Genomic DNA, 15,618 nt, shown 5'->3' on the forward strand with positions numbered 1-15,618 from the left:
TCCTTTCCTTTCCTTTCCTTTCCTTTCCTTTCCTTTCCTTTCCTTTTCCTTCACTCAGCATGATTTGTGTTGACAGATCCATCTCTACTGTTGTGTGTATATTTAGAATGTTATTTCTATTGCTGCCTGGTACTCTGTGTACCATGTATATACAAGATCTACGTAGTGCATGTACACGATTTTTCTCATTCTATATCTTGGTGATTCACACAACTGCCCTCAGGTCCCCTTTACCATAACATTGCTTCAGTAAACACGTGTTCCTTTGTGGGATTTTATGAGAATCAACCCAGGATCTGAATTGCCGGGGCAGGTGGTATGTGTATGGCTAGGTTACTTTTTTAAAAATTTGAGTAGAGTCGACACACAATGTTTATTACTTTCAGGGGTACAGCTTAGTGATTTGACACGTTTAAACATTATGCTTTGTTCACCACAAATGTAGCTACCATCTGTCCCATTACTTTGCTATCACAATATGATTGACTGTGTTCCTCATGCTGTGCCTTTTATTCCTGGGACTTACTCATTCCGTAACTGGAGGCCTATATCTCTCGTTCGTCTTCACCCATTTTGCCCAACCCCTCTGGCAACCATCAGTTTGTTCTCCATATTGATAGCTCTGATTCTTCTTCTTTTTGTTTATTCATTTTTTAGATTCCATTTATGAGTGGAATCATGTATTCGTCTTTCTCAGTCTGACTTATTTCACTGAGCGCCACACCCTCGAGATCCACCCGTGTTGTCTCAAATGGCACAATCTGAGGAAAGGAAAAGAAAGGAAAGGCAAAAGGAAAGGCAAAAGGAAAAGAAAGGAAAAAGAAAAAGATATGTCATTTATATAGATTTAAAGTGTATTATATAAAATGAAATGGTTGCACATAAAATACAGGCTGGCAGCAAATGAGGGATGAGAGTGAGAATGAAAATAAAAGAAAAATAACAGAGAATAAATAGGTTTAAAAAAAAGAAAGAAAGAAAAGAGCCCAGTGTGGACAAATAACATGTTATAAACAGAGGAGTATAAACTTAACCCTCTATAACTAGAAGACAAACTTGTGTTGTGCCCTGTCCAAACTCAAATTGCTATAAACACAAATATCCATTTATCTATTTCTATCTACCTCTATCTATCATCTATCTATCTAAAATGGATTCCACATTTTCCTTATCCATTTGTCTATTAATGGATACTTCTATGTCTTGGCCATTATAAATAATGCTACAATAAGCAAGGTGTGCATATATCTTTACTAGTTAGTGTTTTCATTTTTGGGGGTAAATACCCAATAGTGGAGTGATTGGTCATATGGAACTTCTATTTTTACTTTTTTGAGGAACCTCCATGCCATTTTCCGCAGTGGCTGTACCAATTTACATTTCCACCACTGGTGCATGAGGGTTCCTTTTTCTGCATATCCTTGCCGACATCTGTCATTTCTGATCTTTTTGATTTTAGCCATTCTAACAGGTGTGAGGTGATAGCTCATTGTAGTTTTGATTTGCATTTCCCTGATAATTAGGGATATCGAGCATCTTCTCATGTGTCTGTTGGCCATCTGTGCATTTTCTTTGGAAAAATGTCTATTTAGGTCCTCTACTCCTTTCTTTTTTTTTTTTAATTTCTTTTATTTTTATTTTTATTTTTTTGGCATTTGCTTAGTTTTATTTTATTTTAATTTTTTTAATATGAAACTTATTGTCAAATTGGTTTTCATACAACATCCAGTGCTACACACTTTTTAATCAGACTTTTTTTGTTGTTGTTTTTGTTGAGTTGTAGTGTTCTTTATGTATTTTGGATATCAACCCCTTACTGGGTACATTATTTGCAGGTATCTTCTTCCATTCAGAGGGTTGCCTTTGTTTTGTGGACAGTTGCCTTTGCAGTGAAAAAACCAGGTTACTTTTTAGAATGTCCACACCAGTTCAAAACCCTAAAATTATAGTTTTTATGTTTTCAAATCTATGCTAAAACTTGGTATTATCTAACCTTCTAATGTTTACTTATTTGATAAATGAAAGTGATATCATCTTGTTTTAATTTATATTTCTTTGATTACTAAAAACTTTGAATATTTTGTATTACTTCAAATATGTGTCAAACTTTGTTTGTTTCTTCCATATCCTTTGCCCATTTTTTTCAATGGGGTTTCTGTCTTTTTCTTATTGATTTGTTGGAGTTCATTGCCTATTCTAAAGCGTCATTTGTCTTTGTTCATAGTGTGCATAACTGAACACAAATTTTTAACTCTATGGTTTGTGATTTTGAAGCTTTATTTAAGAAGACCTATTTTACCTTTATGTCAAAGATGTTCCACATTTTATTACTTTCAAGTTTTGCATTTTCCTTTTAGATAATTAATTCACATGGAGTCTATCTTTATATGTTGTGCTTCAGCTTTATTTTTCACTGTGTTGAGCCATTTTCTCCAATATCACCTGTTAAACAGTCCATCCTTTGTCAATGACTGGTGGTACATCTTTATTGTATATTGTTTTTATGTGTAAGAGTCTGTCTGTGATTCTCTATCATGTTCTCTCTTCACTTATATCTCTCTGTATATTTCAGAAGCCTTTTTATCGTAATGGCAGAAAATTAGGTTTATTGTACATGTTTCTACTAAAGAGAAGTAGAGCCAATGGGTAGAATTTAAAGACAAATAGACCTCACAAGAAATGTTTTTAATGGTTAGAGGAATGTTTTTTTTTTTTTTAAGTTTATTTATGTATTTTGAGAGGGGGAGGGGGAGGGAGAGAGAGAGAGAGAGAGAAAATCCCAAGCAGGCTCCACACTGTCAGCATAGAGCCCAATGTGGGGCTTGAACTCATGACCCCAGCCAAAACCAAGAGTCGCACGCTCAACCAACTGAGCCATCTAGGTACCCTGTAATCGGTAGACTTATAGGCATCCCTACCCAGAAGTTGTCCAAGAGTTTGGATCTCCTCTTATTGCAGAAGTGAGCAAAGCTGTGCATTCAGAACATGAGATTAATTAATTGATTCATTCCATTCACTTCTACTTTGAAATTTAGTGATTCTATAAGTAAAGAATGAATTAAAGTGAGGTTCAGGCAGCCTGAATGAGGATGATATGGTCAGGAAAGCCAGAAAAAAATAATGCCCCACTCTGTAGCAGAAACAGGAAGAAGCGTTTTGATTTGAGGTACACTTTGAAGCCTTCACTTTGAGTCAGTATTTCCAGATTTCTGTGAATTTGTACAGATGATCCCCAGAGCAGGGAAAAGAGAGAGACCAGATTCAGTAAAGCATTTGCAAAAGAATTCATGACGGTGGTCAGGGATTAATATGATGATGAATAGTCTAGTTCTTGAAGGGATATCGAGATCTACTCATTGCGGATTGCTGAGAGATTATGAGATATAATGTGGTCACAACAGTTCAGTTGCCTTGAGAAACAGACATCATTACTGTAACTATTCAAAGACAGATGAACTGATCATCTGCGAGCGGTAAGTATGCAGAATGACATAGCACTTTGTTACTTATTAGCTTTGTTTCTTTGGTCTAGTAATGTAATTTCTCCTTAAAAATCAATTTCTTTGTATGAAAATGTGGATAAAATATGTTCCCAATATTGTGGGGGTGATTCAGACTTAATATTTTCAAAGGCAATTCACGCAACATAAACCATTATAAAAAACTTGTTAGAATGAATTTCTTTGCTCTATGGGAAGTTGCAAAGAGAAAGCAGTAATCAAATCTTTAAAAGATTAATTGATACATTTATTCACACAACCCTCTGAGACATATTCCATAATTAGTGATAGATATTTTATAATTAACATTTTTATTCACTTAACTCTCCAGTTGCAAGATTTTAAATTCTGAATATATGAAAAGACAGTCACAGTCTCAACATAACCTGTTTTCCTATGATGTTAATGTTTTTGGTGATACCAAAATTGAAATAAGGATCTCAATTGTTTTACATATTGAAACCATAAAATGTTTTCAAGCCAGAAGTTTTATAGGTATAAGTGTTGGCTTTCATAATTACTGAATTGAATATATGTTACCCCATGTTTATTGAATTAATATAGTATTCTGAGAAACAATTTGTTGTATAATGCTTCAATCACAGTATAGTTGGTTTTGCATTAGGATAATCAATTTTCTCAGGATTTGGTTGTATGTGTTTTCTTCATTAAAGTTCAATTAATAGAGATTGAACAAATACATGGGGTACATACTATCAGACATGTATTCACTTGATGATCAATTAGCTTAAGAACATTTCTGGGGTGCTTGAGTGGCTCAGTTGTTTGAACGTCTGACTCTTGATTTTGGCTCAGGTCATGATCCCAGGGTCGTGGGATCGAGCCCCATCATGTAGGGCTTCAGGCTGAGTGTGGAGCCTGCTTAAAATTCTCTTTCTCTCCCTTTGCCCTCTTCCTTGCTCATGCTCTCTCTATCTTAAGAACAAACAAACAAACAAAAAAGACATTTCTTAAGGTTATAAACGGTGGAGCCAGGATTCCGATCTGGGTCTCCCTGATTTCAAAAGGTTTTCCACATTATATAGATTTGTGAATTAACCTGGAGATGAGTAATATAATCCAGTTCTTAAAAGAGGCAAAAGCTGGTGGCCATCAAAACTTGATTCCATCTCAGGTGTAGGAAGTAGCATGTATTCCGTAATGAGAAGATAGGATGATACTTAGTGACTGTTTCTGTAGGTGACATGACCATACATAAGGGGAATATAAAGCACCCAGAAAGATTTAGTATTAATAAAAAATGTTACACTTTAACATATTTAGCTTCAATTTTGAATTAAAATTTTCTAGGAAGACAAGTTCTGAAAACAGAACAACCAATTTTTGGAAAATGATTTTTTTTTTTGCAATCTTGCAATGGGGGAAAGGGAAGTGATCATAACTAAGGGGAAAAAGGGCTCTAAAATAGAAAAACACATGTTTCTTAAATATTGGCAATTTAAACATTGTGTCAAAGGCTGACAAACAAGGATTTGAAAATGTCAGAAAATTACTACTTGGGGTCTTTTGAAGACATGAGAATGAGCACTAGTAGTCAGAAAGTTAAATTCACTCTAAGAGATGAAATGCAACAGGGATTTAAAACAATGTAATTAGACATTAAAACACAATTGCATATTTTATCATGAAAAGTTGTCATTGAGGACATGCTGTGAGATGAGTATATTTCTGCGGTGGAAATGCAGAATTTTTTTTGCAATTAGTATTATGTGGCAAACAAAGTGCAGATACCCTTGATCAAAGCACAGAGGTTTTTAAGAGCATGGGGCTGTTTTCTGGAAATTTTAATATCCCACCCTTTCTCAAGAGCCAGATAGTTCAAATGACATAGAAGCTATGGGTATTGGTGCTGATTGTATACTTAAACAAGATAAAGTCTTTGAAATAATCAAATAATTCTTACCAAAAAATACTTGAAATAAAATGCCGACTAGGAAAATCATTTAAATATAGTAAGGCGATTTAACAACAGCAATGAAAAGTATTTTATCTACAGCAGCCAAATAATAAAACAATGTCAGTTAAAATGAGGGAGTAGACAGAGTTGGCAGCTATCATGATCCTCATCAGGTATAGAGAAAGAAGAAAATAACAGGCAAAAACATTGGGGAAAGATGATCTTTTTGATGATTATATTCTTGTGTACAGATTAAACACAAGATACTAAAGTCAAAAAGTATGAAAATTAATCTGAATTTTGTGAGATATATGGACACTGAAAAATACACTGAAAACAATTTTCTAATTGACTAGATTTATCAAACGGTGAAAATAATTTTTATAATATAGCATAACTATAAAATTCTCAGAAAAAAATAAGAAAGATGAAAAATCCTATTTGCAGGACACTATAATAGAATATCTTATTAAAGAAAAGAGTCTGAAAAAATGTAAATGTGGATTTCAACTTCAATGGGAAGACATCATAAAATGTAAATCTTCCAAATTAATATTTAAGTTAAGATGTCTAGCAGATTCTGCATTGAATACGATTATTCTAAATGTACATAAAATATATCCCTAATACTTAACAAGAAAAAAATTAAGAAGAATATGATTTTGGTTTAAGAATAGGAAATAGAAGAAAGAGATATAATAAGGAATTTAGAAATAAAAAGTACATTTTAATATGTAATAAGTGATAAAGTTTATCGTACAAAACAGTAAAAAATTATTTAACAGTAGAGCCCACATAGCAGGCTATCCATCTAGAAAACAATAAATGTGCATCTTCAATTACAGTTACACTACCTAAAAAATATTCTGCAAGGATTAAAGACTAAACACAAAAATAACAAAACACAACAAAGCCCTGCAAAATAGAAAATCAAAGAGAATACATATATCATTTTTAGAAAATGGATACCTTTGCCAAGAGCAGACAGCTAGAAGCTATGAACAAAAAGATAGATGAGCAAAACGGAAGATAACAGATGAATGTTAATGTCTTAATATTATTCAAAAAGCCTACAAACCCAATAGAAAATTAGGCAGAGGAAATGAGTAGACATTGCATGTAGGCGAAATATAAACGTCTAAATGTATTAACAGGTATTCAAATTCCATCATAGCCAGAAGATTTAAAAATCAGACTACCAAAATATTATTTGTATCAGGTAGATAACAAAGTGCATTTATTTTAATTAAGACTTAAATTTTTTAAGGAAAGTTGTAGAATCCATAATAAAATTGATGGAAAGGGACAGAGATTTCCCATTTACCCACTGCCCTTGACGAATACAAATAAAGTTTCTACACCTGTTGCTGGAAGGGGGTGGGGTGGGGAATGAATGCATTCATGCTTCCACCCCTGGGCTCCTGTTAAGACTGTGGGAAGGAGGGGCACCTGGGTGGCTCAGTTGGTCCTTGAGTTCGAGCCCCGCATCGGGCTCTGTGCTAACAGCTCAGAACCTGGAGCCTGTTTCAGATTCTGTGTCCCCCTCTCTCTCTGACCCTCCCCCATTCATGCTCTGTCTCTCTCTGTCTCAAAAATAAATAAAAGTTAAAAATAAAATAAAATAAAAAAAAGACTGTGGGAAGGAGCCTGCTCTTGCTGTGTCTACAGGTCTGGTTGCTATGACTACAGACCAACCAGTGACCAAAGGTGCCATTTATCTTTCTCCTATATTGTGACTTTCAACACACTTTGTATATGTTGACATGATCTTCTAAGATACACTTTCTTTCCTTGGCCTCGTATTTAAATGTTTTTCCTCTCAATACAACTTTGCAAGTCACTTCTAAATATTTTGATGTTAAGTACTTGCTTATCAACAAAAAGATTTCAGTTCTTACAGTCCATATTTCATTTTTAGAAGACATAAAAATTCATGCATTCAGGAAAAAAATTCTCATATTTGTTGATTCTGCTGTGTCATTGTGATCTCGAGTATATTCTAGGAACAGAAGCTTAGCATGAGTTTCTTAAACCAGCTTTCTTTGCCATAGGAAGTCTGTTTTATTTTTTTTATTTTTAAAATTTTTAAAAAATGTTTATTTATTTTTGAGAGAGAGAGAATGAGGGGCAGAGAGAGAGACACACACCAAATCTAGAAGCAGGCTCCAGGCTCTGAGCTGTCAGCACAATCTGACACGGGGCTCGAACTTACAAACTGTGAGATCGTGACCTGAGCTGAAGTTGGATGCTTAACAGATGGAGCCACCGAGGTGCCCCAGGAAATCTATTTTAAAATATGTATCAGATCTAAGTTATTTGCTATAATCTTTGTGTTCTTTTTTTATAAACCCAAGCTACTGTGGTATTGCTTATTTGGTTTATGTCAAATTCACCTTTGATTTTCAAACATTTCAAACCCAAGTTTCGTTTAATTCTTGACACTTAAAAATCAGCATGCATGCACCTCTATGCGCAGTAGGTCTTGCAAGGGGAAACAGTGGATCTTTTCATTTGTTGTGCTGTGAATTTTATGTTGGCAGCCTTTGTGATAAGAGATAATAGCTCATACACATTTGGTATGATGAGGGAGCAGGATTGCAGTGGCGATATCACTTGAGTTATTTGCCCTCAGAGGTCTACCAAATTGCCTCGACCAGATATTTATACGCTTGTGGTTTCTGACAAGGTTCCTGAGTTTCTCCATTAATTTAAAAATTCAACTTTTGCACATAATACCACTAGACTTTTCCACATATGTCTTTAGTGTATTTGGAAATACTTCAAAGCACTGAAAGAAAGGAAAAGTATTCAGTGCAAGATGGTGGTGGAATTGCAGACTCCAAACCAAACAGGAAGGTGAAAAGTGTTTGAATATCGTCAGGTAAACAACAGGGACTTAATGAAAGATAACAGCCTTGAATGAATTTTCTCTGAAGAGATTAAAAAGCACACAGCAGCATGGGACTGGGGTCAATATTTTGTGAAAACAAAGGTGATGAATGTCTTACTGGAAAGGTACATGAAGTAATATTTCTGAAGATTTATACTAGAAAACAAAGTGTACTGCTTAACACTTTAAAACATCTTAGGAACACTAACTCAATAAAAGATTAACTGTTACTATATTGAGATAAGAAAAGATATTGGCAGAGAAAGGAAAGAGAGGGAAGAAATAATATCAATAAAGATCTTTAAAAGAACTATGAATGAAGTAAAAAACATAACTAATATGGAGTAAAACCATGTCAGTGACAGAGGCCAGCCATGGAAAAATATATGGAATCCAAAATAAAAAGCCATGGGGAGGAAAGTGATCAGAAGATGATACCTGTCCAATTAAATGTTATCCAGGAGATGATGCTTTCCAAGATCAACTGAAGTGGTATTTCTTTTCTTTTCTTTTCTTTTTTTTTTTTTACATTTATTTATTTTTGAGAGAAAGAGTGAGACAAAGTGAGAGTGGGGGAGGGGCAGAGAGAGAGGGAGACACAGGATTTGAAGCAGGCTCCAGGCTCTGAGCTGTCAGCACAGAGCCCGACTCAGGGCTCGAACCCACAGACCGTGAGATCGTGACCTGAGCCGAAGTCGGACGCTCTACCGACTGAGCCACCCAAGCGCCCCTGAAGTGGTATTTCTAAAGAAAACAATTCAAAATAAGAAAGAAAAGTATTCAAAGTAAATGAAACTTCAGTAAGCCAAAGAAATAAAATCTATTGATAATAAGCACTGCAGGTGCCCACCAAAATGAAGGAAAAGTGGTAGTAACAAGGCATAACTGGTGGGAACTAATAAACTTCACGTATAAACCTAGATTTCTACATGGGACTGGGCGGAAGAAATGTCATCTGAAGAGAACAAAAACAATTTCTGTTCTTCAATGTCTCTTCCACAGCTGGGATACCAGAAGGAAGTAAAACACTGATTACAATATGTTGAGGAAAAGAGTTGCTAAGCCAAGAATTTACTCCCTCCTTTAATATTGTCCCATACATCAAGATATTAGGAAGTGATTTTCAAATATACAAAGATTCAGAAAGGAGATCATTAATGTATCTTTGATAGAAGCGAAGCAAAACAAAATAAAATTACTTTAAGATGTAGGATCGGTCAACTGAGGACTGAATAAAAAGTGATATGTGGGGCACCTGGGTAGCTCAGTTGGTTAAGCATCAGACTCTTGATATCAGCTCAGGTCACGATCGCATGGTTCGTAAGATTGAGCCTCAGGTCGGGCTCTGTGCAGACAGTGCGGAGCCTGCTTAGGATTCTTTCTCTCCTTCTTTCTCTCTGCCCCTTCCCTGCTCATGCTCTCTCTCTCTCTCAAAATAAATAAACATTTAAAAAAATAAAAAAAAAAAATAGATGTGGAAGACAATCTATTATTTTCTTAGAATTTCTGAATATTGCTAAAATAGGAGCTTTGTAGTTTAATATCTATGGAATTCTTGAGGAAATTGTGCAACATCCACTCCTTAGAGTTATCCAGACAGCAAAGACAGCCACACAAGATTTTAAGGAAGAGACAATTTTGAGAGTTAGAATAACCTATAGATCATAGAAAAAGGTAGGAAAGTTTCAAAATTTGTCAACTAGAATACAAAAATAGTATCTTCACTATTGAGGCAAAAATGTAGAATATTAACAAATACAATTACAACTGCATTTTATAAGCCCCTTGACTAAGTGGTATTCTTTCTTGGGTTGCTAGGATAATATTATGAATTCATATGATTAGTTTAAAGGAGATAAAATGAAACCAGTAGTGTTCGAATCACCTGGGAAATTGTTAGAAATGAAATTTTCAAGCCCCACTCAGATCTATTGAATCAGCCTTCCTGCAGTTGGGGTCCAGCAACCTTGTTGTAGCAAGCTCTTCAGGAGATCATTATACAGACTAAAGTTTGGGAACTCCTGGCATAAAGTAAGTGGGTGACCCTCGGTCTCCTTACTTCACCCTATTTTTAGTATATTTTCTACCAGATTTCATTGGTATTTATTTGGATTTATTTATTTATAATTGACTCTTTTGATAAGCTCATATTTATTTACAATATTTTTGAGTGGCTTCTGACTCAATCGCCAACTCATCTGTAGATTGTATTAGTTCTCATTCATTATTTCCCTTTATTACCTAGTAATGCTAAAAGAAACAGTGGTGATTTTGGACACCATTGTCTTGTTTACTCATTTGTGGGAATTTTTTAGGGTTTCAACAACAGATTTGATGTCAAAATTTGTTTAAAGAAAGATAAATACTCTCCAACTAAAACCTGTTTTGAAAAAGATATTCTTCACCAGTTTTATCAATAACTTTCTCATTATGAATGGGTGTTGAATTTTATCAAATATCTTTCTCAGATCAATTAATATAATTTCATTTTATCTCCTTTAAACTGATCATATGAATTCATAATATTATCCTAGGACTCCCACTCCGTGCTCTGACCACACTCCCCTGTACCCTTTATTTACTGGGCCTTTTTCTCAAATATTAAGATATCAGATTCACCTGATGATTGTGTACATAGGACAGGCATAGGAAGTTTTTGTTTAGGTAAATGATTCTCAAATCTGAATGCACATCATGCTTACCTAGAGAGCTTTTGTTAAATGCAAATGTCTGGACCCCATCCCTGAGATTTTTATTTAATTGGTCTGAAGTGAGACTGTTGGCATGTTATAAAAGCTTCCCCAGGAAATTTAGTCCACCTTCATAATTGAAACAAGCTTCCCTATTACCTCAAAGCCTGCTGGAGAAAAATTGTGCCTCAGACCAGGAATTGAGAACTTCCCCCCAAAAAGCCAGATCTGTTTTTTTTTTTTTTTTTTTTCCTTACTGCCACCTGGAAATACATGTTTTCCATTTGATTGAGGTTAAATTCAAAAGAGTCCCTCTGTTGTTAAATATATGTAGAGAACCTGAATTACCCTACAACAACTGCTGAGGACTCAGGCATTGTACCATCTACACTGGTTAATTTTATGGGTCCCTTTGGCTAGGCTATGGAGCCCAGATGTTCAGTTAAACACCAGTCTAGACATTTCTGGGAATGTATTTTTTAGATGAGATTAACATTTAAATTACTAGACTTTGAGTAAAGCTGATTACCTTCCATAATGTGAATGGGCCTCATCCAATCAGTTGAAGGCCATAAGAGACTGAAGTCCACCACAGGAAGAGAGGATTTTCTAGACTGTCTTTGGACTCAAACTTCAACATGAACTCTTCCCTGTGTCTCCAGTCTGCTTTGATGATTTCATCAAAGCTCTTGACAGCCCCCAAATCATGTGATCAATTACTTAAAACAAATCTGTCTCTTAGACCTCCTACTGTATCCTACATATACTGTATATATCTCCTATTATATCTCATATATACATCTGTATATCTCTTCTATTGTGTATATTTCATTTATACCCCCTATTATAGCCTATATACATCATCTACTTACCTACCTACTTACTTACCTGTCTATCTCCTATTGTTTCTATTTCTCTGAAGAACCAGGACCAATATACCATCAATTAAGTGTAAATGAAATTAACTGCTTAGTCTCTGGGATTCATGGCTTCCCTTTGTACAATTTTGACCCTTGGGCAGATTACCGATCAACACTGAGTTCCCTAAATTACCCATAAAGCCTTCTGAGCATGTAATGGCCTCTCTAGGGTCTTTGGCTTCAGTGTCTGCAGTCTCTGTTCTGGATCTCACCCCTATTCAGAGCCCCAAAGATGAGGTTATCCTTAAGGGGTGGTGGATGGGCTAACTGAAATGTAATGTTTAGGTCTTAAAACCTTTCCAAATATTCTGAAGTATGTGGAAGCCAGACTGAGTTTTCAACAATAACTTTCATACTTTAGGTTCCAATTTGAGCTTCATGATAAAGCTAGTTTTGGGGGAGAACAAGGCAAAAGTTAAAAGAAACATGGAATACTAACCTTCGCTGCAAAACCTTTTAGATTTAGAAGAATGATTGCACTGTTTCCATTATCATTTAGAGCTTTGTGAATCACAAAAAGTACATTGCTAATCACCGTTTGCCTTGTTTTAAGCAGGTCAGAATGTTCTCAAAAATAAAAGCTTGGTAAATTAATCATTTGTGTCACTCACTGCTATTTTATCTAGAAATGTTGCTCTGGCAACTAGATGATTGATCCACAGCACTAGTTCTCAAATGACAGTGTGTATCGTAATCACTCAGAGGGCTTGAAAAACATAGATTTTTGAGACCCACCCATAAGAGTTTCTAATTTAGTAGGTCTGGGGTAGAGTCTGGAAATTTTTATTTTTAACAAGTTCTCCAGTGATGTTGATGCTGCTGGTCCATGAACCGCATTTTCAGAAACTCAGGCTCTCAAACAAATGCAATCAAACAAGTGCATTAGTGGCACAGCTATGTGACACACACAAGAAGGTTGGCAGGTGTTCAGAGGCTTCTGGTAATCACGGGAAGATTCTGTAGAAGGGGAAACTTGAACTGGTCTTGAATAACTGGTCTGATAGATTAGAGAAGAAGGAAACACGCAAGATGGGGCAACCACCTGGGGACCCAGGCAGAGATGAAAATGGGCATTAAATGAGTTGTCTGGGCTGGAAAATGACTGGTGTCTCGTGTATGTATGAATGTAATAAATAATTCAATGAGTACCATGACCTGGAGAAGTGAACAGGGTTAGAATGGTTGCTGAAGAGGTATATTATGAAAGATCTGTAATCTAGGCAGAAGATTTGGAATTAGCACTGTATGAAATCCAGAGCCTTAAGCAGAAGAAATCAGTGATAGGAAATATTAATTAGTAACAATGCATAGGATAGAAGGGAGTGGGGAAATGCAAGATGGCCTCAGTGCCTGGAGCCACAAGTTCCACTGGGAGATCCATGAGTGAGGAGACTGGGACTGGTTGCAATAAGAGAGTGACATGCCCAGTGGGAGAGGATTAGGTTTAGTGACACAAATGACTGAAGGTGGCATTTTATATTGCACCTGGGTAATCATCAGGAGAGGTAGGGCTACTAACAGGTAGAAATATTTTCAGAAGTCAGTGTTGTTGCAAAGAAGTGTCTGGTTTTAGAAACACAGATTTGAGGTTATGATAACATCCAAGAAGGGAATTTTCTAGCTGAGATTTGTAGGTTTGAGGAGAGAGTACGTGACTTACCAATTTGGAAGTGACGAGTATGGATTTGTTGTTGAAAGCTGTCCACCTGGGAGAAAATATTTATTCAAATGCATATTTATCCCTTAAGTTTTAATTGAACACCTTCTGTGAGTCAGGACTGTGTTAGGAGTGCAAAATGGTATTTAATGAGAGAATTCAGAGGAAGAGACGGAGGGAGTAAGGTCAAGGAATTGCATCTTGGAAGATTCCCTGCAGTTGAGTTAGCAGTTAGCATGAAGGCAGAGCTGTGAATGAAGAAAAGCTCTGAGAGGGAAAGTAGTAGAAAGAGAATGAGGATAGTATTGAAAAGGGTTTGAAAAAGGTGATAAATGGTGGGGAATACAGCTGAGGATTAGAAATATACAATGGGAACAGGTCACTGGCTTGTCAACAAAACAGAACAGAACAACACGCAAGCATTAAAAATCTCTTAGAGAGGAGTAATCAGCAGAAGGTGGGATTGAAGAGACAGACAAAGAAAGAGCCAGAAAGAAATAAAAGTGGAAGCAAAGTAGGATGCTACACTGGTGGATGGGTAAGGACTACAGGGGAGAAAAAACGAGCTCATCCTGAGACAGAAGAGAAGTGCAAAGGAGGTACGATTTATTTTCAATGCAATCATCCTCTTTTAAAATTAAATGTATTTATTTACATAAATCTATAATTATTAAATATTTCTTGCCCATGATGTAATCTACTATAATTATATGTGCATTTTAAAGTACACATTTAATGAACGCTGACTTTGAACTAAAGGAATTTCCATTAATATTATGCTGGCATTGGATTTTTATGTGGCTGTTCGATAGAACTGGATACATTCAATCTAATAAATATAAATTACCAAGTATCTAGTGGGATAATAAATTGCTCATTTTCCATTTTCCATTTAATTTTTTTTGTTTGTTTTTGTGAATGGATGAAAGTTAATATTCACACTTTGTTTCCCCCACGTTGGAGAAGTTTTCATTGGAGATTAGAGAATGTGGGAGTTAAGCAATTTTCAGAAGGGGAAACAAATGGAGAGTTCCAGATTTGATGATGTTCCAGGTGAAGAACAAAAGCATGAACTCAAGAAAGAAAAATTGGTTTGAAGGATCAATAGTATATTTGGTAAGAAGCGGAAAATAGCTGGAGGACGACTATAAAGCTTAGTTTTACCATCACACATTTTGGGAATTCATTCGAGGTTTTATGGAGAGGGCTGCTGTGGTAAAAGAAATGGGTGTGTTTTACAAATGAAAGTTTGCAAGTGTGAAAATTTATTTAGAGCCATTGTAATTAACATAGGAGCATTGTACAAAAATGAAAAGGAGACTTTGAGAAAGATAAACTACATTGTAGTAAATTTTTCACAGTTGAATGTGGTGAATTTTTACTAATAAAGAATTCAAGGTAATGACATAATAATATATTATCAATAATTGGGAGATTAAGTAGCAAGAAATTTCCAGAAGACTAAGATGAATGTTCACATGGTAAGGAAATACTTTCCAGGACAACTGAGCATTTTGGGTTGGGGAAAAATAACAGCCACAATTCCTTACAGGTACAGGAAAGTCCAAAATCTGAAAAGGAACACGTACCAAGTGAATAAAACCAAAGAACAGAATAAATCCACAAAACCAACATATACTGCGGTCCTATCATTCTTAAGGCATTGCACAAGGCAAGATGGTTGCTAGAGTGTAGAATGCACAGAACAAAGTCAAACAAAAGCTAGAAATAAGAGTGAGGCTCTCGATTTTAAAAGCCTTACGCACGTTACAATCAGTAACATAAGGCAGTTATCCAAACAAAGAAACAAACACACAATATGTCATACAGATTTTTTGCAGCAAAAAGTGGTTCAAATAAAGTACCAGGGGCACCTGGGTGGCTCAGTCGGTTGAGCACCTGACTTCAACTCAGGTCATGATCTCATGGCGCATGGGTTCGGGCCCCGTGTGGGGCTCACTGCTGTCAGTGCAGAGCCTGCTTCAGATGTCTCTTTCTGCCCCTTTCCTGCTTGCTGTCTCTCAAAAATAAATAAATCTTTAA

Source organism: Panthera uncia, chromosome C2 (assembly GCF_023721935.1).
Source record: "Panthera uncia isolate 11264 chromosome C2, Puncia_PCG_1.0, whole genome shotgun sequence".
Classification (NCBI taxonomy): Eukaryota; Metazoa; Chordata; class Mammalia; order Carnivora; family Felidae; genus Panthera; species Panthera uncia.